The 27,804-nt window shown below is 35.3% G+C and overlaps 2 protein-coding genes across 3 annotated transcripts in view; both read right to left on the bottom strand.

Annotated features, from left to right (window-relative positions):
- Positions 1-27,804, bottom strand: part of LOC101896728 (retinol dehydrogenase 13) — a 340,667-nt gene that overhangs the window by 134,612 nt on the left and 178,251 nt on the right. The window lies entirely within an intron of this gene.
- Positions 11,335-27,804, bottom strand: part of LOC131807148 (patj homolog) — a 198,898-nt gene continuing 182,428 nt past the window's right edge. For both annotated transcript variants that reach the window (XM_059132167.1, XM_059132166.1), the window contains one exon: positions 11,335-11,644. The gene's annotated coding sequence lies outside the window, so the exon portion shown is untranslated. The remainder of the gene's footprint in view (positions 11,645-27,804) is intronic.

A 27,804-nucleotide genomic window follows, 5' to 3' on the forward strand; every position in this document is an offset into this window, starting at 1 on the left:
CGCTTCAGATTTGGATATAGCTCCCATATATATCTTTATCCGACTTCAAATTAATTGTGCACCAAATGGGCAATACAATTCCGAATTTAAAAGATACAAATGCTTCGGCATATTTAGTCCTTTGAACTATAAATTATGATTATATTCATAGCGTGTATGATTGAATTATCCCATATAAACTTTTAATTTTTATGTGGAGCTCTACTTAATTAGCAAAGTGGTGTAGGGTATCATAAAGTCGGCCCCGCCCGACTTTAAGACTTTCTTTACTGGTTTATAAATGCGAAATCCAAATCCGGCGCCCGGACATGACGTTTTTAAGTCATAATCTCCATAATAAAGTGGGGAGTAGGAATGTTTGTGGTTGGGACAACTTAAATAAATTATTAAGTGTAGTAAACTTGGGTTCACGTTAATAGGTGCCGGACATACCCAGAGAGGAAAGTCATTGGACATACCCATTATTATTTTGGAGGTTTATAACCATTTTTTTATTTCTTGGACATTCCATTATGGGGGTTCGGTCATAAGCCCAAGAAAGCTGCGGACAACGATTGGGTGTGCAATTGAGATTTTCTTCTCTGGGTATGTCCTGCGATTGAGATTTTCTCCCCGATTAAGATTTTCCCCTCTGTCCTGGACCTAAATTTCATAATTTTTGCAAGTAGCTGGGGCTTGAGATTTCTCCTTTGAGTATGTTCCTCACTTGCTACCGCGAATCAAAGAATTCTACAATTAATTATTTTTGTAAATAGTCCACGTAGAAAACGGTCATTCTTCCCATGGGGATTGTATCCGTTTTGGAAGCTAACGTAATTACCACATTACTATTATGGGGGTTATGACCAAAAACAAATCGGACATAATCAGCACCGACACGGCACCTTGAAAACCAAGGGAAATGAGCTTTTACGCTTAGACGGAAAAATTAAATAATCTAAAAAATGATTATCTGCATCATCCTGAACGTAGTTGTGCCAAAACTACTCTGGTTTTCTTAGTCAACCGATATTCTCTCAGGGGGTGTTCCCCGAAGTCGGCGTTCATACTGTAATGCTTAACTACATCAGCGACTGCATCAGTATGAATGTTAATTAGACTCGCTCGATAGGCTTCCTGATCTCGAGGCTATATCTTATATCTCTCTAGACCACGCTGGTACTTGCTTCCACGCCCAGATGGGGAAGTTCTGTCCCTGTTCCCAATCAGGTACTGCAACGAAATCATATGATTATGCTGACGTAAGGGAAGAACCTTTGTCACTTCATGTAAATGTAATTTAAAAATTTTCGTTTTTGACTGAAAAATGTGGTGTTTTTTACAGGAATGTTTTTATTTATTCCGCACTCTAAATATTATCTGATGACCATCTAAACTAGTGAGCTGCTATCCTGTTCTAAACTCCTACCCCATTGGTATTTTATTATAATTTGTAAATCGATTTCAAGGTCCGGAAAAACAATAGGCTTTTATTCTGACTATTATTCTGAACCCTAACTACATACAAATCGGACCATAACTGCGACCAGTAGAACGATTGCAAATTAATACAAACAGTTAAAGTTCTCAAAAAGCCAGATGGACATGATGGGTGTAGGACCAATATTTCAAGGTATTAACAATTTTTTGGGCCAATCATGGTGATTTAGTATATAAAAATGGGAAGAATTTTTGTTCCCTTAATTAGACCCTACAACACTATGTTTTGGGGGGTATTATAAGTTTAATTGGGCCAAAAACTATCTAACTAACTATAACACCTCGAAATATTGGTTTCCCACATAGGAAAGTATATATAGATCTTCCTATTTCACCGAGCTGAGTCGATCTAGCTATGCATGTATGCCCGTCCGTCCGTCTGTCCTTGTTAATTTGTCATCACTCTACAGGTCACAATTATGGCCCGATCTTCATGAAATTTAGAATTGATATTGGAGACGATCGCATACTATTTTTTCTGATTTTGCAGTTGCTCTACAGGTCGCAATTATAGACCAATGGGAAGTTAGCATGGGGCTAGATCTTGGGGCTGGGCAGGAGCCTTCCAATCTTGATGGATATCGGGTAATATTTAGTGGGTGAAATATACCATAATATAATACAATATATTTTTTAATATTGTTTCACCTTAGAGCACAGGTTGTGGTCACAAAAATTTTCACAAGGGTAGGGTTAGGCTCAGAAGGGCTGGGACTATTGTTTTCAAAGATGTCTGCAATAGAACAGTTTTGGCTTGTTTGTTTGGGATACCATAGTATTTTGTTGTTGCAAAATGGTCAGGCTTTATCCTTTATTGTTGTTTTTATTAAAAAAAAACGTTTGTTTATTAGTGGAGAACGATGGTAATGTTTGCCAGGGTGTAAGGCAGGGAATATCTAGTTTTCGGAAAGAGCCACCAATCCTCATCAGTTCCCTTGTTTTTTGTCTGGGATATTCTCCCCAGAAGCTATTTTAAAAACAAATTCTATGAAAAAAACATTTTTTGCCCAAGTGACGAGATCGTAAGCTCAATAGAAGAGGAACCAAAGAATTAAATAAAACTAAAATTCTTTTGGAAAATCTTCTAAATCTTACAACCGCACTTATAAACATTTACATCTTTCTCCGCTTGTCATGCTTTCTTTCTACCTGTTACAACAAAAACCCCTTCGTCGACCGTGCCAATATATTAAGAGGTCGAAATGGACCAACAACTAAAAATGTTCCTGATTTTGCAGCCGTTATATCGGTCAGAAATAGAAACCAAAGGAAACGAACTCTCGCTAGAAGTTAGATTTTGTGAAAAAATATCCACATTTCCATTCTACCGAAACGCTGAAAATAACTTACTGGCAATATCCAAAATACACAAAGGACGAACTTCTGGATTTTTATGCTAATTTCGTTGACGAATATAGCCAATTATCCTAGACTCTTTCATTTGGAGATGATCGGTTCAAATGATTTAGGGGTTCAAATGAACCAAAAACAGAAAAATTTTCCTGATCACACAATTGAAGCCAATCGACACGCCTGAGAAGAGAGTTAATGACAGGGAATAATTTGACATAATTTCAAAAGCGAAATCTTCTAAAATGGATTTGGACATAAGGGGGCTTCTAACATATTGTAGGGTATCAAATTTGCTTAATTAATTTAAAATATTACTTAGGTCAATAAATCTTCACACACACACACTCATCCCGGGATTCCATTGAATGTGTACTGACTGTGTCGTGAGGTCTATATTACACTTAGAGCTATGGTGATTGATAATTATTTTTGTAATGAAATGGTTGGCATTTTTTGTAGGGATTTCCTTCCCTTATCTTTTTTTCGGTTTTTTTCTTTTTTCATTTGATATAACTATTTTTTTTGTAATAATAACCATAATAATAGGAGTAATAATCATAATAATAGTAGTGGTAAAGTTGCTTGGTCGTCGTTAGTTATAATTTTAGATGATTCTTCTTCATTTTTGTTTATTTAAATACTTCTAATTATGTTTTTTTTTACTCTTATTTATTTGAAAATTTAATTTATGTGTAAAAAAACACGAACTTATTTAGTTTTATTGTTTTAAATAAATATTTCTAAATACATAATTCATTTATTCAGTTATTTGACTAGTTTTGTTGGTTTGTTGTCGGTGTTCTATATTAAGTTAATTTATTAGCTAATTAGATATTAAATGTTAATTGTATTTATAATTATAATTATGATATCAACAAGGCAATGATGTAGTAATTATTCATATACTATATTTATAAATGTTCAATATTATGATAATAATTTCTAAAACAAACAATAACAAATGGGAGTCATAATTTGAGAATGGGGAGGGATTGGAAATTTTACATTTGCAATAAACCAAAGAATTTAAGAGTGGGTAATTTATGTATTTTATTTATGTTTATTATTTTACAAAAGTAATTTAGTGATATGTTTTACACTAAACGATTTAGTTCGTTATTTACAAAACTATATACTTTTTTTTAAACAGTCCTAAAGTGTTAACTATGCTTTTTTGTATAACTATATATTTATTCTAATAGAAGTGAACTTTTACAACAGGCCGTAAATTAACTATAAAATAAAATGTTCTTTGTACAAAAACAGAAATTCCATAAAAGGATCTATGCAATAAATGTCGGCTATATTAAGGATCGAAATATTTGTTTAAGCCCTTTAAGATAGCTCACAGTAAAGTGGCAATATTTTCTAAGACAACAAAAGAAGTGAGGACTATGCACATGTTTTAGTTCAGCTTACAAGTACAAGAATCTTTCACCATGAAGAAAATCTAAGTTTAAGTTTAAGAGAATCTAGTTTAAACTCTTCTGAAAATTAGAGGGAAAAGTCTAAAATTTGCGTTTGTCAATGCCTGTACTAATATCGTGGAAATGGGGTTATATTCTCTTATGAATCTGAAATAAAAAAGCAGAACCTTCTACTTACCAATAATTTTGAAAATTTACCGGAGGAATAACCGTGTGTGGATTTTTAGAAAATCCCTTCAAAAAATGTGGCTAAAATCATCAAAATATCAAATATCGGGGGTTAATCGAAAATGTATGCTGAACAAGTAAAAAAGCAGCTAAGTTCGGACGGACCGAACCTTTTATACCCTCCACCATTTAGAAGAAACTTGAAAATTTTCAAAAAAAAAAAATCGAAAAATAACGCTCAATTGAAAACCGCTATATGGGGACTATACGAAGACGTGGCCCTGCATAAGTAATTTGTGTCATAGGCTCTGATAATGGTTCCGAACTTTATATACGATATATTTTTAATAATTCCGGCGAATAATGTCTCAAGAATCATGAAAATACCGAATATCTGGTGTTACAATTAAATTGGCGCTACACTAAAACGTGGACCTATATAGACAATTCCCTTTTAAGGGGTAAAGTACTCAGAAGGAACCCCTTGAATGGATTTTAAGACAATTCCATTGAAAAACTTGGCTGAAATCATCAAAATACCAAATATCGGGGGGTGCGGTCTATGGGGGATATACGATCTCGTGGACCTAAAAAAAACAATTTTCTTCCAGGGGGTAAAGTAGTCACGAAGAACTCCTTGTGTAGATTTTCAGAAAATTTAATTGAAAAATATGGCTACAATCATGAAAATACCGAATACCGGGGGGTACCGTTATATGGGGCTATACGATATAGTGCACCTATATAAACATTTCTCTTTCAGAGGGTAAAGTACTCAGAAAGAACTCCTTGTGTACAATTTCACACAATTCAATTTAAAAATGTTGCTAATATCATCAAAATACCGAATATCGAAGGTACCGTCATATGGGGGCTATACGATATCGTGGACCGATATAGCCCATCTTCGAACTTGACATGCATGCAGACAAAAATCAGATGTGCGCAAAATTTTACCTTCCTCTCATAATTCGTTTTGACTGTAGCGTGATTACAGCAGACGGACGGACAGGGCTAAATCGTCTTAGAATATTACGCTGATCAAGAATATTAATATACCCTCCATACTAGGTATGGTGGAGGGTATAAAAATAGCTTGAAAGGCGTTGTTAACTGTAAAATTTCATTTTAACCGAAAATTATTGCTTGAATCCAAAAGAATTTCTAAAATGAAATCACTTTTGCAAGTACAAGTCCTGGTCACTAACCCAAATTTCAATTTTTTTCAATTTTTCTCTAAATAACAATAAAAATAACAGTAAACACCATTTTGCTAATTTAGTAAAGCTCCGCATAACAATTAAACATTTTAATGGGAGAATTCAACATACACGCTATGTTTATAATTATAATTTAAAGTTCAAAGGACTAAATATGCCGAAGCATTTGTATCTTTTAAATTCGGACTTGTGTTGCCCATTTGGTGCACAATTAATTTGAAATTGGATAAAATATATATGGGAGCTATATCCAAATCAGAACCGATCTCGATAAAATTTGGCAAGATATTTCTGAACTTTATTTGATATATTTCCCTAAATATCGTTATTACGGAGTGCATATTACGGTTGTGGGTAACAAATACAACAAATCGGATGAACAATATATATGGGAGCTATATCCATATCTGAACCAATCTTCACCAAATTTGACATACCAGTTTCTAGACTCAATTCGGTCGTAAGTACAGAATTCCATCCCATTTGGACAAATATTAGACGTTTGGTGCACAATAAAACATAAATCGGTCGAAGTTTTATGTGGGAGCTATATCCAAATCTGAACCGATTTCGATAAAATTTGGCATATTTATTTTCAGGCCTAATTTGGTTGTATGTGCAATTTCATACTATTCGGGCTGATATTACACGTTTGGTGCACAATAAAAAGCAAATCGGACGAAGATATATATGGGAGCTATATCTAAATTTTGACCGATTATCTCCAATTTCAATAGGGTTCGTCCTTGGACCAAAGAAATGACCACCTTGTGGTGTAGAGTATAAAAAACTCCTTCAAAAAAAAAAAAAATAATATTTTTTTTTTTTTTTTTTTTTTTTTGTTGTTGCAAAATCGTCAGGCAAAATCCCATTATTGTTGTTTTTATAAAAACAACGTTTGTTTATGAGTGGAGAACGATGGTAATGTTTACCAGGGGTAAGGCAGGGAATACCTAGGTTTCGGAAAGAGCCACCAATCCTCATCAGTTCCCTTGTTTTTGTCTGGGATATTCTCCCCAGAAGTTATTTTAAAAATAACTTCTATGACAAAAAACATTTTTTTACCCAAGTGACGAGATCGTAAGCTCAATAGAAGAGGAACCAAAGAATTATATAAAACTAAAATTCTTTTGGAAAGTCTTCTAAATCTTACAACCGCACTTATAAACATTTTCATCTTTCTCCACTTGTTATGCTTTCGTTCAACCTGAACGAAGTAACATAACCATGTAAGTTTGTTTTGTCTGTTACAACAAAAACCCCTTCGTCGACCGTGCCTGTGTCTATTAATAGAACAGTGTTTGGCTTGCTTGTTTGGGATACCATAGTATTTTGTTGTTGCAAAATCGTCAGGCAAAATCCCATTATTGTTGTTTTTATAAAAACAACGTTTGTTTATGAGTGGAGAACGATGGTAATGTTTACCAGGGGGTAAGGCAGGGAATACCTAGGTTTCGGAAAGAGCCACCAATCCTCATCAGTTCCCTAGTTTTTGTCTGGGATATTCTCCCCAGAAGTTATTTTAAAAATAACTTCTATGACAAAAAACATTTTTTTTACCCAAGTGACGAGATCGTAAGCTCAATAGAAGAGGAACCAAAGAATTATATAAAACTAAAATTCTTTTGGAAAGTCTTCTAAATCTTACAACCGCACTTATAAACATTTTCATCTTTCTCCACTTGTTATGCTTTCGTTCAACCTGAACGAAGTAACATAACCATGTAAGTTTGTTTTGTCTGTTACAACAAAAACCCCTTCGTCGACCGTGCCTGTGTCTATTAATAGAACAGTGTTTGGCTTGCTTGTTTGGGATACCATAGTATTTTGTTGTTGCAAAATCGTCAGGCAAAATCCCATTATTGTTGTTTTTATAAAAACAACGTTTGTTTATGAGTGGAGAACGATGGTAATGTTTACCAGGGGGTAAGGCAGGGAATACCTAGGTTTCGGAAAGAGCCACCAATCCTCATCAGTTCCCTAGTTTTTGTCTGGGATATTCTCCCCAGAAGTTATTTTAAAAATAACTTCTATGACAAAAAACATTTTTTTTACCCAAGTGACGAGATCGTAAGCTCAATAGAAGAGGAACCAAAGAATTATATAAAACTAAAATTCTTTTGGAAAGTCTTCTAAATCTTACAACCGCACTTATAAACATTTTCATCTTTCTCCACTTGTTATGCTTTCGTTCAACCTGAACGAAGTAACATAACCATGTAAGTTTGTTTTATCTGTTACAACAAAAACCCCTTCGTCGACCGTGCCTGTGTCTATTAATAGAACAGTGTTTGGCTTGCTTGTTTGGGATACCATAGTATTTTGTTGTTGCAAAATCGTCAGGCAAAATCCCATTATTGTTGTTTTTATAAAAACAACGTTTGTTTAAGACCCCCTGGTAAACATTACCATCGTTCTCCACTCATAAACAATCGTTGTTTTTATAAAAACAACAATAATGGGATTTTGCCTGACGATTTTGCAACAACAAAATACTATGGTATCCCAAACAAGCAAGCCAAACACTGTTCCAAAAAATAATAATAATAAATTAATTTCAAAAATTTTATCAAAAAATAAATAAATAACATTCGCTAACTCTTTTTTTTATATCTCCCCCTTTTAACAGAAAAAACTAATTTTAAAAATTTCAAAGTAATTAGTTTATAATTAATTTAAAATTAATTAGTTTATAGTTAGTTTAAAAATAATGCAGGAATGGACAATTGTCCACTGCCTAGCTCATCCCCATGTTAAAATAGTTACCTGGCGTAAAGGAATTAAATAAAAAATATCTATTTATTTTTGTACGTTAGTTTAAAAAAAAAAAAAATTTTCCCCGCAGGGGTACTACTTTTAAACTAACTATAGCCACACCAAAGCCGATTTTTTTTTACCAAATTTGAAGTATTTGCTTCTAAGCTTAATTTGGTCGTAAATGGTAATTGGTGCACAACAAATATTTAATCGGATAAAGATACTTATGGGAGGTATATCTAAATTTTGACCGATTCTCAATAATGTAAATAGCGTTTGTCCTTGGGCCAAACAAATGATTTGTGGAAAATTGCATCTCAATCGGACAATACAGGGTTGCCCATATTTGACGGACCCATGGGCCCATTCCAATCGACGAGGCTTGTCCGCAGGCAACATTCTTTGCGTCAATTGAATTTTGTACGGGAACAAATGCAAATCAATGCGAATAATCCGTTGTAAAGTGGACCGAGCCATGACCAACTGCTGAGAACGTCGTTTTTGGATGTTCTTGGGGACCTCTCAGCACTGGCTCGTTCGGCAGCGATATTCTCGGCCGATCGCCTTGGTCGACTTTTATATGGCCTCTTCGGATTAGAAAGAGCCTTACCAGTCGAAATTTTTTCGTATAAACGCTTAATGGTGTTCTTAGAAGGCGCACTTCTCACATTTTTTAATGTTTTAAAAGCACGTTGAGTTTTCACAATTGACTCCTTCTGTTGAATGTAAATTTCAGAGCGCTAGCGTGGCGTTTATTGGTTCATGGTAAAAATCTACTTGGACTGACGCTTCAAACGCGGTATGTCATTAAGCGATGTGACATCTCTGTCAAAAGTTATGGCGTTGCCAGATGGGTCCGTCGAATATGGGCAACCCTGTACAGGGTTGGACTGTTGTCCAAGCCACTCGTCCGTTAATCCAGTGACAGCTCATTATATTGTTTACAAGCAAACAAACGCATTTTGGTGAGAATTTTCCAGAAAAAAGTTTTTCGATCGATATTATTCGGTCGATTAATACGAGCGGAGAGCGGAGAGCGACCATCGGCTGTTATGGCGGCCCAAACTGCTGAACAACGAATATTTTCTAATCGGACAAAACCTAATTCGGCACTTCACCACTTTCGGTCAAGCGAATCAACTCTTTAGCTCTTTTGAGTCTATTTTCTTTCTTTTGCGGTTCTTGCACTTTTTGGAATTTCAATGGCTTAACCGCGAGCTCATTTTTCAATATTTGCTGAATGGAATATTACGATATGTTCAGCTCACGAGCCATTTTTCGGCCACTACGACGCGGGTTTCTATCAAGTCGCTTCTTTACTTTTCGAACCATTTTTGCTGATGTTGCTGTTTTCTTCCGTCCAGTTCCTTGACGTCGGACTACGCTACCAGTATCACAGTAACAAGCGATAATACGAGACTCAAAACATTTATTCACATTTAAATGCTGGAGTTCTCTAACGATTGCCACTTCATTGAAGGACTACCAATTAACATTTGCCGTAACTTACAAAAGCTATAGCTCCAACGTCATAATTTCTATTTGATCCCTTCCCACGTAGTTGTATAAAATAGTTACCTTACAAACTGTCATTATTGCTTTTGTAGGCTTGTATCCAAATGTCAATACATAAACAAATATCCGATTCCGCATAGATTTAATTAAACTCCCTATTGATTATTGAATGCTAAAAACATCTTAAATTTAATTAAACTCTCTAAAAACACCATAAAACAAAACAAAAATGAAAAAAGTTAATTCAAATTCAAACAAAACAAGTTCTATTTATTTTAATCCTTAAATTCTTTGGCTTATTGCAATGTAAATATGGTCTTCCAATAAATTCCAAAGTTTTTTTTTTTGTATAAAGTTGTCAATGAGAATGGGAAAGGTTCAATATTACTCTTTTTATTAAAAAAATATAAACAAAAGGCAGATATTGATGATTTAGCTTTAGAAAAATGTGTGCTCAATGTTCTCGTTTTTTAGCTGTGGTTAGTTTTGGTTTTAAATTCAATTAGTTCAATTTGTTTAAGTTTTTTCTTCATTTGTTTGCTAAAATTTATAAAATATGTATTGTTACACTGTTAGTGGGTTGTTGTCGTAGTGTTTCGGATATTTTGTTTTTTTTTTCTTTTTGCTTTTCGTTTACTTTAAATTACAAATTTGTTGCTTAGTTGCTTTGCCATTTTAGAATATTCAATTACGTTTTGTGTGTGTGTACATTTTTATTTCATTTTTACAGAGTAGGTAATTTGAAATTAAATTTGGTTTCTTTTTCATGTTGTAGTTGTTGCTGCTGGTTTTGGTATCCAGTTGTTTAACCTTTTTGACATTTTTTGTGGGATTTTTGTTGTTTGGTTGAATACTTTGTTAATTTTAATAATAAATATTTACATTGTTGCAGTTTTGTGGTTGTTGTTGTGGTGGTCATGGTGTTCATGTTCAAGTTGAGCACACAAACTCATTGGAGTTGTTGATAACAGTGGCGGTCATAAGTGTGAAGACATTTATCACTATTTAATTAGTTGGCATGTTTGTTGGACATTTTCGATGATAGTAGTGATAAAACTCTATATATTCATTACATTTTATCAAAAACCCATGCTGATAACTTTTTCCACAATTATGTCCACCACTGTATACCCTTTCCAATTTAATATTTTTTCTATGCATATATAACGCCTATCACCGCCTCTGAGTTGTTGTATTGCTCATGAATGTGTTGTTGTTGTTATCCTTACAAGTAAATCGATATATTTCCTATATTTATTTTATACATATTTATTCATTTCATATACAGTACATAGATGCCTACATACGGAGGCATATATGCATAGTTGTGTTGTTATCGTCAGCGTCATCATCCATATCCACGTTCATATCGTCATCATCATCATCATATATTCATGTACATATACATATATATATATTTGACTATAGGTGTTTATTTATTTATTTTTGGTATATTTAACTAGATTTTTGGTTTTCATCATCGGTATATGTTTGACTCGAATATAGAAATGTATTCGTGTGTGTGTGTGTAATGCTGCTGATGATGATGTCCAAATGAGAATCACTTTATTGCTGAATATGTTTGTGTATAGATTTGCATGATTTTCGTACGTATGTATGTGTCGGTGTCTTCTGAATTTACGTATCCATTTGATATTGCAGCGTCCTTTGGCATTGTTGGCTTCATTTGTCTTCTCTACATTTTTGACATGGTGGTGATGATATCTGCAAATAAAGTGGAGATTTTTTTAAATTAATGTTAGCTTTGTTTTTTCTTTGTGTTTATTTATTAAATGTTATTTTTTCTTGCTCTCGCTGTCTTCGTTTGGTTCCCTTTCTCATGGCAAGAAATGTAAGCAGGAAAAGTAAATATTTTTCAACTTGATAATTAGTTAAATGTAATGGAAATTAAAGAGAATTGTTTTGATAATTTGCGAAAGCTTAATTGAATTTGGTATGCAATGTAAATATTAGGACACTGAATTTAGGTAATCACAATTTGTTGTGATAAGGAGATTTTGTGAATATTTCTTAAAATGAAATGGATTGTACAATTTTAAAAAGATGACATAAAAAGTGTACATATTCTTTGTAAAGGTAGTGCGAATGTGATTCCAGAAACTTGAACAGTTTGCGTATTTAGTAGAGATCCCGTAACAAAAAAAGTTTATATTTGGAATTTATGTGAAGTGATTATACCAACTTTGAACCAAATAACATCGATAAGGATTATATTAAAAACCAGTAAGGAAAATTCAAAAGTCGGACGGGGCCGAATATATGAAATCCTACACCACTATGCATATTTAGTAGAGCTCCCGTAACAAGAAAAAAAAAACATAATTTCAAGTAGATCATTCCACCTATCAACATTTGCCTTTAGAGCAGTTATAGTTTGCTATAGAGTGCATGATATCACTTAGATGGAGATGGAGATGGATTACAATAAAAAATATATATCGGATCCAAGTTGAACAAAATAGAAACGTACGTCCCGAAATTCGCTCCATTTGGCCTTATATTAGCCATATTTTCCACAATAAACCTGAAATCGGATTAGGGATATATATGGGACCTATATCCAAATATGAACGCTTTGGCAGAGGTATTTCCGAGCTTTGTAAGATATCTGGGACCAAATATCATTATTGTCGAATGCATATTACGAATGTGAGGGACTTAAACACGAAATCGAATGAAACATATATATGGGAGCTATAGCTATATTTGAATCGATTTTCTCCGAATTCGATGTACTTGCTTCTAGACTGAATTCGGTCGGATGTACCAAAAGTCAGGACTTTCCGGCTGATATTGCCCATTTGGTGTACAATTAAATCGAAATCGGTTAAAGATATATGTGGGACCTATACCCAAATCTGAACCGATATATATATGAGAGTTATAACTATATTTAAATCGATTTTTTCCAAATTTGATGTACTTGTTTCTAGACTGAATTCGGTCAGATGTGCCAAAATTCTGTTCATTTGGACTGATATTGTTCATTTGGTGGCAATTAACCCGAAATCGATTCAAGATATATATAGGAGTTATATATATTAATTGAACCGATTGTTGGGAAAATTTCTTTTCAATCGGATAACAAATGCGACCTGCATTTTGTTCACAAAATACATGGCCGGACGGGTAGAATCACTGACGTGCATAAATAAAATCAGAAAGTGGTTTTATGAAGATCCTCAAAAGTAACTATGGGGCTATCTTGTAACCATGGGTCTATCTCTCAGGACTGCACTTTCCATCCATTTAGTAGGAATAGGCTGTTTCTAGTTGCTCACAAAAACCTCAGCTCCTGTGCCTGGCTTGCGCTTACGTGCGAACAGAACCCACTCTGTCTCTGTTGGTTTGACCCTTAAGCCGTTACTGTTTGGCCATCCTGACATCCTAGAAAGTTCACTCTTTGTGATACATTGGAAAGGAATTTCACCGATACAACTGTACAACTTCATCAGCATAAGCAAAAAAAAGTGCGTTGCTAAGGAAATTCATTGCGCACGTCTTCCATTATTCGACAAAGCACATTTTTGCTCAATGGGTATAGAGATAAGCAGAATTGTTGATTTTGAAGTGAACAACAGCCAAAAGCATTGCAAAAGCTACCAATGCGTCCAGATCTGATGGCATCATTGGACCCGGGATCAGAAAGTGGACATTGCATTAAATGAAAACATTCAGACCAGCGGTATCATCCGCCTACGATACAAAAAATCGACCTCGAATCTGCAGCCGTTGTTTTGCATATTCCGTGGGAAACGAAGGTGGCCATAGTAGATATGGCTAGCAATGTCAGACCAGAAGAGTATATAATTCGAATCCGGATGGCCGAATCCCTAATTCAAGTTTTACAATTTGTTCATTATTTAACCATCTTTTGAGGTAAAATAGGAGTTAAAATTATGGTGAATTAATTTTCCTTTGAAATATATTGACATAATTTTAATCAGCTTTAAGAAAAAATCCGCTGAAAACCTTCAAAAATCATAATTCTTTAAAGTATGTCGAATTGAGAGTTGCCTCCGATTGAAATGCTGTAAGTTTAAACAAAACTTGTTCTATTTTTTTTTTTTTTTCAAAGAGATTGGCATTTTTAGAACACATACAAGAGTCAATATATATTTTCAAAATAAAGGAAAAAGATTATAGGACTGACAGTTTTTCAAAAATTAATATTAATTTAATTTTGGGGTCGAGCAGTGCCTTCTCCGACTTGCTCAATTATGTAGCCTTAAACCAGTAAAGAAAGTCTTAAAGTCGGGCGGGGCCGACTTTATGATACCCTACACCACTTTGCTAATTTAGTAGAGCTGCGCATAACAATTAAACGTTTTTAAGGGAGAGTTCAATCATACACCCTATGATTATAGATATAATTTAAAGTTCAAAGAACTAAATACGCCGAAGCACTTGTATCTTTTTAATTCGGACTTGTATGGCTCATTTGGTGCAAAATTAATTTGAAATCGGCAAAATATATATATGGGAGCTATATCCAAATCGGAACCGATCTCTACAAAATTTGGCAAATATATTTCTGAACTGTATTTGATATAGTTCCCTGCATATCGTTGTTACGGAGTGCATATTACGGCTGTGGGTAACAAATATGACAAATCGGAGCTATATCCAAATCTGAACCGATCTCGATAAAATTTAGGAAATGTATTTCTGAGCTGTATTATTATTATTATTGTTGTTGCAGAGTGCATATAATGGCTGCGGAGGACAAAAAATCGGATGAACAATATATATGGGAGCTATAGCTATATCTGAACCGATTTCGATCAAATTTGGCATACTTATTTTCAGACCTAATTTGGTTGTTTGGTGCACAATAAAAGGCAAATCGGACAAAGATATATATGGGAGCTATATCTAAATTTTGACCGATTATCTTCAATTTCAATAGGGTTCGTCCTTGGGCCAAACAAATGATCTGTGAAAAATTTCATCTGGATCGGGCAATAAATGCGACCTGTACTTTGTTTACAAAAATACATGGACAGACGGACGGACGGACATGCATAAATCGACTGAGAATGTGATTCTATCAAAAGGAACTATTGGTCTATCTCGTCTCCTTTTGCCTGTTACAAACAAATGCACAAAGACATAATACCCTGACCACCTCGTGGTGTAGGGTATAAATAGAGGTTTATAAGATATCTGTTACCAAATATTATTGTTGTCGAATGCATCTTACGAATGTGAGGGACTTAAACACGAAATCGAATGAAACATATATATGGGAGCTATAGCTATATCTGAATCGATTTTCTCCGAATTCGATTTACTTGCTTCTAGACTGAATGCGGTCGGATGTACCAAAAGTCAGGACTTTCCGGCTGATGTTGGCCATTTGGTGCATAATTAATCCGAAATCGGTTAAAGATATATATGGGACCTATAACCAAATCTGAACCGATCTTGACAAAATTTGATACACTTATTTCAAAGCTGTATCTGATATCTGGTTCCAAAGATCATTGTTCTGGAATGCATATTACGCATGTGAGGGACTTTAAACGCCAAATCGAATAAAACACATATAGAGGAGCTATAGCTATATCTGAACCGATTTTCACCAAACTTGAAGTATTGCTTTATAGGATGAATTCAGTCGTAATTGCCAAAATTCAGTGATATTAGCCATTTGGTGCACAATAAATCTGATATCTGATAAAGATAAATGTGGAACCTAATCAGAACCGATCTCGATAAAATTTGTAGTGCATATTACGCATGTGAGGAACCTAGAACCCCAAATCGGTTAAACTATATATATATATATATATATATATATATATATATATATATATATATGTATATATATATATGAGAGTTATAGCTATATTTGAATCGATTTTTTTTTTTCCCAAATTTGATGTACTTGCTTCTAGACTGAATTCGGTCAGATGTGCCAAAATTCTGTTCATTTGGACTGATATTGTTCATTTGGTGGCAATTAACCCGAAATCGATTCAAGATATATATAGAAGTTAAATATAAATTTGAACCGATTGTTGGGAAAATTTTCTTCTCAATCGGATAACAAATACGACCTGCATTTTGTTCACAAAATACATGGACGGACGAATAGAATCACTGACGTGCATAAATCAACTCAGAAAGTGGTTTTTTGAAGATCCTCAAAAGTAACTATGGGTCTATTTTGAAACTAATTAGTAGGAGTAGGCTGTTTCTAGTTGCTCACAGATACCCCAGCTCCTGTGTCTTCTTCCATCTCTGATCACAATTTATCTGGCTTGCGCTTACGTGCGAACAGAACCCACTCTGTCTCTGTTGGTTTGACCCTTAAGCCGTTACTGTTTGGCCATCGTGACATCCTACAAAGTGCACTCTTTGTGATACATTGGAAAGGAATTTCACTGATATTAACTGCACAACTTCATCAGCATAAGCAGTGCGTTGTTAAGAAAATTCATTGCGCGCATCTTGCATTTTTCGACAAAGCTCATTTTTGCTAAATGGGCATAGAGATAAGCAGAATTGTTTGTTTTGAAGTGAAAACAGCCAAAAGCATTGCAAAATCTACCAATGAGTCCAGATCTGATCTGATTGGACCCGAGATCGGAAAGTGGACATTACATTAAATGAAAACATTCAGACCAGCGGTATCATCCGACTATGATACAAAAAATCGATCTCGAATCTGCAGCCGTTGTTTTGCCTATTCCTTGGGAAACGAAGGTGGTCATAAGAAGTGGCTAGCAATATCAGACCAGAAGAGTATATATTTCGAAGTCAATTATGATTGATTTCGTTTCAACCTACTTACGATTAAGTAGAATATTGTAAAAACCAGGATGGCCGAATCCCTAATTCAAGTTTTACAATTTGTTCATTATTTAACCATCTTTGAGGTCTTGATTTTGGTAAATTAATTTTCCTTTGAAATCTATTGAAAGAATTTCAATCAGCCATAAAAACAAATCCGCTGAAAACCTTCAAAAATCATAATTCTTCAAAGTATGTCGAATTGAGAGTTGCCTCCGATTGAAATGCTGTAGGTTTAAACAAAACTTTTTCTATTTTTTTTTTTTTTTTTTTCAAAGCGATTGCAGTTTCTAGAACACAGGCAAGAGTCAATATATCTTTAAAATAATGGAAAAAGATTATAGGACTGACAGTTTTTCAAAAAGTAATATTAATTTATTTTTGGGGTCGAGCAGTGCATTCTCCGACTTGCTCAATTATGTAGCCTTAAAAAAACAGCATCCGCTGGCACTATTATAAATGTTTCGGAAGATCAATGTCACAAGCCTTGGGATTTGATTTTCATCTAGTTACGACAAATTAAATTACTATTATCATCTGGCTGATTTTGAATGCGGAATTCACTGCAGTCTAATTTTTAAATTTTAAGTTCATGAGAAACCCATTTGGCTTTGGTAAGCTTTGGATACAGAAAACAAAAGCTTACGTAGAGGATTCAAAATCTAAACCATTTATATACCATCATCACAACATTTTCCAAAATTAGACATGCTCCTCATGTTTAAAGATATCTAATATACATAAAATATGTTAATATTATCAAGTTCTAGGAGTATTTTATATAAATGAATGCTTATATAGATTGATTTTCAAAAAATCATTAATTTTTTTTATTTCACAAAATAACATGTTACAATTTTGAATTCAAATATTCCCATACCCTACGTAAGTGCATCAATTATAATAAATTATGACATGTCGAAATATGCATGTCAATCGCATTTGCTGCTATGCCCGTCTATAACTTTGCGATATGATAATGTGAGTTCCAATGGACGTATGATTTATAGTTATTGTCATGGTAACCTCTTTCCAATCACCACCCCCAACACCATCCCCACCTTTGAACACCCAAATCACATATCGTTACATCCCTGAGCGGGGCAACAGTGTTACTTGTCTATGCCATACCAAATGGCTATTTTATTTTCATCATATATTATTTCTTTTTTTGTTCTACCATTCTTTCTTCGTATTCTTTCCATTCCTACGAAGAAATGGAGTAACGCTTGATAAAATATTGATTATTTAAATTCGTTTGCAATATCCTGAGCATAAACGCACATACTGGCAGCAAAAGTGAAATATATAGCCAAAGTATCCATAACGAGTGTTGGTCATTATATCACATCAAATATTCCGAACGGCAACAAGGAAGCGAGAAACATTTCCATGATGTTGTTTTTTTTTTTTCTTTTGCTTCTATATATTTGCATGTTTGCTTATGCATGCGAGTTTGGTTGTTGCCATCGATGGTGTTTCCTTTTACCCAACTCATCGTTGCTTTGTGTTGATGCTGTCGGCAATATAAACTCTGTATTGACATATTTATTGTTATTTCAACCTCTTTTTATGTGATTTTACTTTTTTTCTTCCTGTTTTACTTGTTGTTGTTGTTTTATGGAAAAAGAGAACTCTGAGAGAGAAAAAGAAGAAAAAGACTAAATGTACCCATCGAAACTGTAAAATTTTAATTGTAAAATAAATATTTGCCCATAAGTATAGAAATAAATTATTTCAAAATAATCCCTAAGCCTTTTACTATACTGGGATTGTGTTTAAACCTGTAATTTAGATATCTTCAGGATTCATATAGTATAAGTGATTTTTATCGATTAATGTTTTCCACATTTTAGTAACGGTGAGCTAACGACATATTCATTAAACGGATCAATTATCCGCGCAATGATTTAGATTTCGATTTCACCGGCAAAAATTCATACCACTCCATACTATCGGTTTTAAAAAAAATATTACGATTTAAAAGTAAATATATTTAAAATAAGGTACCCAAACCAACTCGCCCAAAATATAAGAAGGTGCGGACGCGGCGTTCTTCTGGTTATGTCTATGTTGATTACACTGTGCGACAAAACTTAATTTTTTTTAATTATAATAACAAGTAAAGCTAAGATTAGAAAGTACTGAAAGAAGATTACAGGGTGAGATAAAAACAAGTAAAAAAACATTAAGTTCGGCCGGGCCAAACTTTTAATACCCTCCACTTTAGGGTAAAGGAAACATTAGAAGAAACGTGGCAAAAACCATTAAAATGCCGAATATCGGGAGGTAGCATTATATGGAGGATATACCAAATCGTGAACCTACACATGCAATGTTTCGCCAAAGGAGCTAGAGCCCATTATGACCTACATATACCAATTTTCAGACAAATACCGAATATCGGGAGGTACCGTTATATGGCGGCTATACCAAAACGCGGACCTATAATTACAATGTTTCGCCACACGAACTAGGACCCATTATGACCTACAAATACCAATTTTTAGACAAGTCAGTAAAAAAATGTAGCAAAAACAATAAAAATACCTAATATCGGGAGGTACCGTTATATGGGGGCTATACCAAATCGTGGACCCATACATGGTCCGGGGTTGGAACCCATTATGACCAACAAATACCAATTTTTATACAAATCCGTGAAAAAATGTGGCAAAACTAACCAAAATACCGAATATCGGGAGGTACCTTTATATGGAGGCTATACCAAAACGTGGACTTATACATGCAATGTTTTGCCGTACGTACAGGGACCCGTTATGACTTACAAATACCAATTTTCAGACAAATCCGTGAAAAAATGTGGCATAAATCATCAAAATACCGAATGTCGGGAGGTACCGTTATATGGGGACTATACCAGAACGTGGACCGATATATCTCATTTTCAATACCAACCATCCTAGACACAGTACAATTGTTCTGCTAAATTTTGGCGCTCTACGTCAAATAGTGTAGGCTGTATCGTGATTTCAACGAACAGACGGACATCGTTAAATCGACTTAGAATTTTATGCTGATTATGAATATATATACTTTATGGGGTCTACGACGAATATTTAAGGATAGCGTGATAGTGTGATTTATTCATATTTAGCTGGAAAACCACAAGTGGCTATAGTTAGAGCACTCCAGCATTTAAATGTGAATAACTCTTTTGTATCTCGTACCATCGCTAGCTGCCGTGATACTTGTAGCGTAGCCCGACGTCAAGGAAGTGGGCGAAAAATAAAGAAGCGACTTGATCGAAACCCGCGTCACTGTGGTCAAAAATGGCTCGTGATCTGAACATATCGCAATATTCCATTCGGCAAATATTGAAAAATGAGCTCGGGGTAAAGCCATTGAAATTCTAAAGAGTGCAAGAACTTACACTGCAACAGAAAAAAAATAGACTCAAAAGAGCTAAAGAGTTGCTTCGCTTGGCCGAAAGTGATGAACTGAACTGATTTTTGAGTTTTGCCTTGTTAAGGCGAAGATCATTTGTTTTATGATTTATGTGTTTGTTTTCTCTTTCGAGACGAGCTTAATGATCAGGAATTTGCAGTGAAAAGGAAAGCCAGATAGACACTATCACACACTCACCACTATGCGACGCGTTTCGCCGTTGGTTAAGCGGCTCATCAGGCATATTTGGTGTGGATGATGGCTTACAAGGGCCGTTCTCTGGAAAGTAGTATATATTTCTAACTTATTGCAAATTACCTACCTACAAATACCAATTTTTAGACAAGTCAGTAAAAAAATGTAGCAAAAACAATAAAAATACCTAATATCGGGAGGTACCGTTATATGGGGGCTATACCAAATCGTGGACCCATACATGGTCCGGGGTTGGAACCCATTATGACCAACAAATACCAATTTTTATACAAATCCGTGAAAAAATGTGGCAAAACTAACCAAAATACCGAATATCGGGAGGTACCTTTATATGGAGGCTATACCAAAACGTGGACTTATACATGCAATGTTTTGCCGTACGTACAGGGACCCGTTATGACTTACAAATGCCAATTTTCAGACAAATCCGTGAAAAAATGTGGCATAAATCATCAAAATACCGAATGTCGGGAGGTACCGTTATATGGGGACTATACCAGAACGTGGACCGATATATCTCATTTTTAATACCAACCATCCTAGACACAGTACAAATTGTTCTGCTAAATTTTGGCGCTCTACGTCAAATAGTGTAGGCTGTATCGTGATTTCAACGAACAGACGGACATCGTTAAATCGACTTAGAATTTTATGCTGATTATGAATATATATACTTTATGGGGTCTACGACGAATATTTAAGGATAGCGTGATAGTGTGATTTATTCATATTTAGCTGGAAAACCACAAGTGGCTATAGTTAGAGCACTCCAGCATTTAAATGTGAATAACTCTTTTGTATCTCGTACCATCGCTAGCTGCCGTGATACTTGTAGCGTAGCCCGACGTCAAGGAAGTGGGCGAAAAATAAAGAAGCGACTTGATCGAAACCCGCGTCACTGTGGTCAAAAATGGCTCGTGATCTGAACATATCGCAATATTCCATTCGGCAAATATTGAAAAATGAGCTCGGGGTAAAGCCATTGAAATTCTAAAGAGTGCAAGAACTTACACTGCAACAGAAAAAAAATAGACTCAAAAGAGCTAAAGAGTTGCTTCGCTTGGCCGAAAGTGATGAACTGAACTGATTTTTGAGTTTTGCCTTGTTAAGGCGAAGATCATTTGTTTTATGATTTATGTGTTTGTTTTCTCTTTCGAGACGAGCTTAATGATCAGGAATTTGCAGTGAAAAGGAAAGCCAGATAGACACTATCACACACTCACCACTATGCGACGCGTTTCGCCGTTGGTTAAGCGGCTCATCAGGCATATTTGGTGTGGATGATGGCTTACAAGGGCCGTTCTCTGGAAAGTAGTATATATTTCTAACTTATTGCAAATTAGCATATGCGAATTATACACTAGAAACTCTCCAGGTTCTACTCAAGTTCTATTGGCAGATCTTTTTCACAGCAATGTTTTTGTTTTTGTAGTGATGGATTTTTTGTCCACAACAACTACATTGCTTCCAATGCATACACTTGTTTTAGTGCTGCTTTAGGAAGACGGGTTAATGGCTCTGAACGTAGAGACGGCAACTTCTAGTTGGCTGCACACCGAGGTCCGCGGTTCAAATCCCACAGCCAGGCTCGGCTGAATTTTTAAGTTTTGCCTTGTTAAGGCGAAGATCATATGTTTTATGACTGATTTTCTCCGATGAGAAAACATTCGTTGTCCAGCAGTGCCGAATATTATCGCGAAAATATTCTGGAGGGTGTATTAAAGCGTAAACATTTTGGCCGCAGACCTAGGACATTCCAACAAGACTCAGCACCATCGCACTCAGCGCGAATGGTTACAAAATAAGGTTCCTAGCTTCATTTCCAGCGCACAATGGCCACCAAAATCTCCGGAATTCAATCCATTGGACTATTGTTTCATTGGCCATAATTCGTGACAAAGGTGATCAATTCGAACAAATCTAAACCTATTCTAAAATTTAATGCTATTTCCGACATTTTTTGCTTTCATTCAATAAAATTAAAAAAAAAAAAAAAAAACAGTAAAGAAAGTCTTAAAGTCGGGCGGGGCCGACTTTATGATACCCTACACCACTTTGCTAATTAAGTAGAGCTCCACATAACAATTAAAAGTTTTTATGGAAGAATTCAATCATACACCCTATGATTATAATTTAAAGTTTAAAAGTCTAATTATGCAGAAGCATTTGTATTTTCTCAATTCGGACTTGTATTGGCCATTTGGTGCACAATTAATTTGAAATCGGATAAATATATATTCGAAGCTAAATCCAAATCTGAACCGATCTCGATAAAATTTGGCAAAGATATTTCTGAGCTGTATTTGATATATTTCCCTGAATATCGTTGTTACGGAGTGCATATTACGGTTGTGGGTAACAAATATAACAAATCGGATGAATAATATATAGCTATATCTGAACCGATCTTCACCAAATTTGACATACTAGCTTCTAGACTCAATTCGGTCGCAAGTGCCAAATTCCATCCCATTTGGAAAAATATTAGACGTTTGGTGCACAATAAAAAGTAAATCGGACGAAGTTATATATGGGAGCTATATCCAAATCTGAACCGATCTGGATAAAATTTAGCAAATGTATTTCTGAGCCGTATTTGATATATTTCCCCAAATATTGTTGTTACAGAGTGCATATTACGGCGGCGGTGGAAAAAAAATAACAAATCGGATGAACAATATATATGGGAGCTATAGCTATATCTGTACCGATTTCGATCAAATTTGGCATACATATTTGCAGGCCTAATTTGGGTGTATATGCAAAATTCCATACAATTCGGGCTGATATTACACGTTTGGTGCACAATAAAAGGCAAATCGGACGAAGATATATATGGGAGCTATATCTAAATTTTGACCGATTATCTCCAATTTCAATAGGGTTCGTCCTTGGGCCAAACAAAATATCTTTGCAAAATTTCATCTGGATCGGGCAAAAAATGCGACCTGTACTTTGTTTACAAAAATACATGGACAGACGGACGGACGGACAGACGGACATGCATAAATCGGCTCAGAATGTGATTCTATGCAGATCATCAAAAGGAACTATTCTATCTCGTTTCCTTCTGCCTGTTACAAACAAATGCACAAAGACATAATACCCTGACCACCTTGTGGTGTAGGGTATAAAAATTAAGAATGATGGCGTTTGACTTTGTTGCAGTTTTTTGTCTCACCCCGTAAATGCTTAAGAATATATAAATGCTGTACTTCAAATTCCATGAAAAATATTTAAATATTCGTTCTATGGGACTTAATATGGAGCCATTATTAAGGAATCATTTCTGGCAAACATTTCATAATACTGAAAATAAGAACTCAATCCGTCTGTAGTTTTGCCGACAAACAGCGGATATTATCCAATCGACATTAAATTTTAGTCTGATCGAAAAAAAATGTGCTTTATGGGTCCCCAAACAATATTTGATAGAGGGATTCAGTTTGACCGCCCTGAAAGCCTTAAGCCCCTTAAAATGCACTTCTTGAGTTTTCGAAAAATAAATAACGCTAATGTGATTTTGTGAAAATTCCATATCTTTAAACTTTACGAAGGACCTTAGTAAAATGATATTCAACATATACCTTAAGTTGCCTTACTAAACCTCAAAAAATACATACAATTTTCCGTATTTGAGCTCATATTTCTTACATTTTGTCGTTAACAAGTTTATCGCTAACATTGTTTCTTTGGTTAGTGGTGCAAATCGAGGAACAATTACATTTGTGTGTTAGTTCTTGTTCTTTCTAAATGCCTTTGATATAAGAATGAACTCGCACACACATACACTAACATAATTGCTTTGACATAGCTATGCTTGCTATAAAGCACACACACACATCACACATACATATGTACTTTTACTTGTTCCATTTACGTTTGCTGTTATTTTACTAGCAGCTGCCAGTTAAGGGATTTTGAGTGTTTATTTTTATCCTTAAGCAAAGATATGACCTATAAAATATATATACATGCATTCAGAGTCCTTGCCAACGGAGTCAGAGTCCTTCCCACACACACACACACACACACACAAACATTGACATCTTTACGTATATATAGGAGAACAGTTCTATGTGCCCCATATGTATGCTCTTATGTGCACCATTGCGCTATGACAGACGATATGCACTGATATGCTCCTCGCTCACATTCATACGGTATGTACGTGAAAGATAATTGTGTGCGAATATTTGTATGTGTGCCATGTGGCTTGGGTATCTTATGTCCTCCCCGTATATCCTTATTAGCTTAAAGTCTTTCGCATTGGATAATAACATTGTTCGACCTCAACGTTTAAGGAAAAATAAGCGAATGTATCTGCCAGAGATTATGTTTGTTAAATATAAAGACAAAAATAATACTCGCATGAGAATATTAAATTCTGTTTGCAGCTGCAATGTTTGACTCATTAAGTTTGACTATGAAAGTCAAGAAAATAAAATTTTAATTATCGTCGAGATAATGAGATTTTAACGACAACAGTGTCCAAAAGTGGATTTTTTCCCATACAAAGAACTTGCTATTTTTTAACTTTCGTAGAATTTAAACTAGAAATAAGTTCGGATGAAATTTGATTTTATATTTAATGTGTCATTCCATTAGCAAGACCTCGAAATATTTGTCGGAGACACAAAAAGTAAAGTCATTTCTAAGCCACTCGTCCGATAGCAGTTAAAATTATTCCAGTGACAGCTCATTATATTGTTTTCAAGCGTACAAAAGCATTTTGGTGAGAATTTTCTAGAAAAAAAAGTTATTCGTGAGGGAATTCAATTGTGACAGTGTTTTTTCTTTATTTTTGGCTGGAAAACCTCAAGTGGCTATCGTTAGAGCACTCCAGGATTTAACTGTGAATAAATCTTTTGTGTCTCGTACCAACAACAACAGCGTACAACAACATCAGCAGTAATGGTTCGAAAAGTAAAGAAGCGACTTAATTGAAACCTGCGTCGCAATGGCCGAAAAATGGCTCGTGAACTGAACATATCGTAATATTCCATTTGGCAAATATTAAAAAATGAGGTCGGGGTAAAGCCAATAAAATGCCAAAAAGTACAAGAACTACACCGCAACAGAAGGAAAATAGACTCAAAAGAGCTAAAGAGTTGCTTCGCTTGGCCGAAAGTGGTGAACTGCCGAATTTGGTTTTCTCCGATGAGAAAACATTCGTTGTCCAGCAGCGTGTAAATAAACAAAATGATAGTGTTTACTTGCCAAAGAGGTCAGCTGAAAATGTGCACCTACGGTTGGCCACCTGAACTTAAGCGCCGGTCATGGTGATGGTGTGGGCCGCCATAACTGCCGATGGTCGCTCTCCGCTCGTATTAACCGAATATTATCGAGAAAATTTCTTGGGCACGTAAACATTTTGGCCGCAGACCTTGGACATTCCAACAGGACTCAGCACCATCGCTCTCAGCACGTGCCACGCGCCACCCAAGAATGGTTACAAAATGAGGTTCCTCGCTTCATTTCCAGCGCACAATGGCCACCAAAATCTCCGGATACCAATCCGTTGGACTATTGCGTCTGGAATATTTTGGAAAAAAAATACCAAAGCGTCGATCACCTCAAGCAAGCGCTTCGCCGGTAGTGGTCCCAAATACCGCAAAGCAACATTCGGGCAGCGTTTGATGGTTTCATTGACCGGTTGAAGGCCACAATTCGTGCCCAAGGTGACCAATTCGAACAAATCTAAACTTATTCTAAAATATGATGCTATTTCCGACATTTTTGTTTTCATTCAACAAAATTTAAAAAAATGTAAAAATTATGGCGTTTCACTTTGTTACAGTTTTTTTATCTCACCCTGTATATCACCATACCACTAATTGGTATGGCCTCCACACTCCTGATTTTCGGTCTTTCTGACACATTTTCTAACTAGATTAAATGAAACCTGAAAATTGGTGTTCTCGGGAGTCCTGTCATTTTCTTGCAAAAAATGTTCGATTCAGGTTTACCAATTGGTATAGCCCCCATCTAACGGTACCTACTGGTTTTCGGTATTTTGAAAGTTTCTGCCACAATTTCCAACCAATTTAAACAAAACTGGACAACTGGGATTCTCGGTAGGCCTCCAGTCTCCCTGCGAAAACATTTCGCTAATTATACCCTACACCACAAGGTGGTCAGGGTATTATGTCTTTGTGCATTTGTTTGTAACAGGCAAACGGAAACGAGATAGACTCATAGTTCCTTTTGATGATCTGCATAGAATCACTTTCTGAGTTGATTTATGCATGTCAGTCCATCTGTCCATGTATTCTTGTGAACAGAATGCAGGTCGCATTTATTATCCGATTAAGATGAAATTTTGCAAACAACATTTGTTTGGCCCAAGGACGAACCCTATTGAAATTGGAGATAATCGGTAAAAATTTAGATATAGCTCCCATATATATCTTCGTCGGATTTGCCTTTTATTGTGCACCAAACGTGTAATATCAGCCCGAATAGTATGGAATTTTGCACATACAAATAAATTAGGCCTGAAAATAAGTATGCCAAATTTTATCGAAATCGGTTCAGATATAGCTATAGCTCCCATATATATTGTTCATCCGATTTGTTATTTTTGTCCTCCGCAGCCGTAATATGCACTCTGTAACAACAATATTTAGGGAAATATATCAAATGCAGCTCAGAAATACCCATATATAACTTCGTCTGATTTACTTTTTATTGTGCACCAAACGTATAATCTTTGTCCAAATGGGATGGAATTTGGCACCTACGACCGAATTTAGTCTAGAAGGTAGTATACCAAATTTGGTGAGGATCGGTTCAGATATAGTTATAGCTCCCATATATATTGTTCATCTGATTTGTTGTATTTGTTACCCACAGCCGTATTATGCACTCCGTAACAACGATATTCAGGGAAATATATCAAAAAAAGCTCAGAAATATCTTTGCCAAATTTTATCGAGATCGGTTCAGATTTGGATATAGTTCCCATATATATTTTTATCCGATTTCAAATTAATTTCGCATCAAATGGACAATAGAAGTCCGAATTTAAAAGATACAAATGCTTCGGCATATTTAGCCCTTTGAATTTTAAATTATAATTATTATCATAGGGTGTATGATTGAATTCTCCCATAAAAACTTGTAATTATTAAGTGGAGCTCAACTAAATTAGCAAAGTGGTGTAGGGTATCATAAAATCGGCCCCGCCCGACTTTAGGACTTTCTTCACTGGTTGGTATAGACACCATAACGGTAGCATTTAAAAACAGCGGTGAAGGATACAAAAATTTCGCTCGGCCCAACTTGAAGCCCTTTTTACTTGTTGTACCCTCAGCCATAGTCGAAATAACGGTTTTAGACCCTAGGTCTCGTTGGAACAAATCCGTTTCAGAACATTTAAAGTCGATCTAGCGATATCCGTCCGTTTGTCTGTCTATCTGTCTGGCTGGTCCGCACAATAA

Source organism: Musca domestica, unplaced genomic scaffold, assembly GCF_030504385.1.
Source record: "Musca domestica strain aabys unplaced genomic scaffold, Musca_domestica.polishedcontigs.V.1.1 112, whole genome shotgun sequence".
In the NCBI taxonomy this organism is placed as follows: domain Eukaryota; kingdom Metazoa; phylum Arthropoda; class Insecta; order Diptera; family Muscidae; genus Musca; species Musca domestica.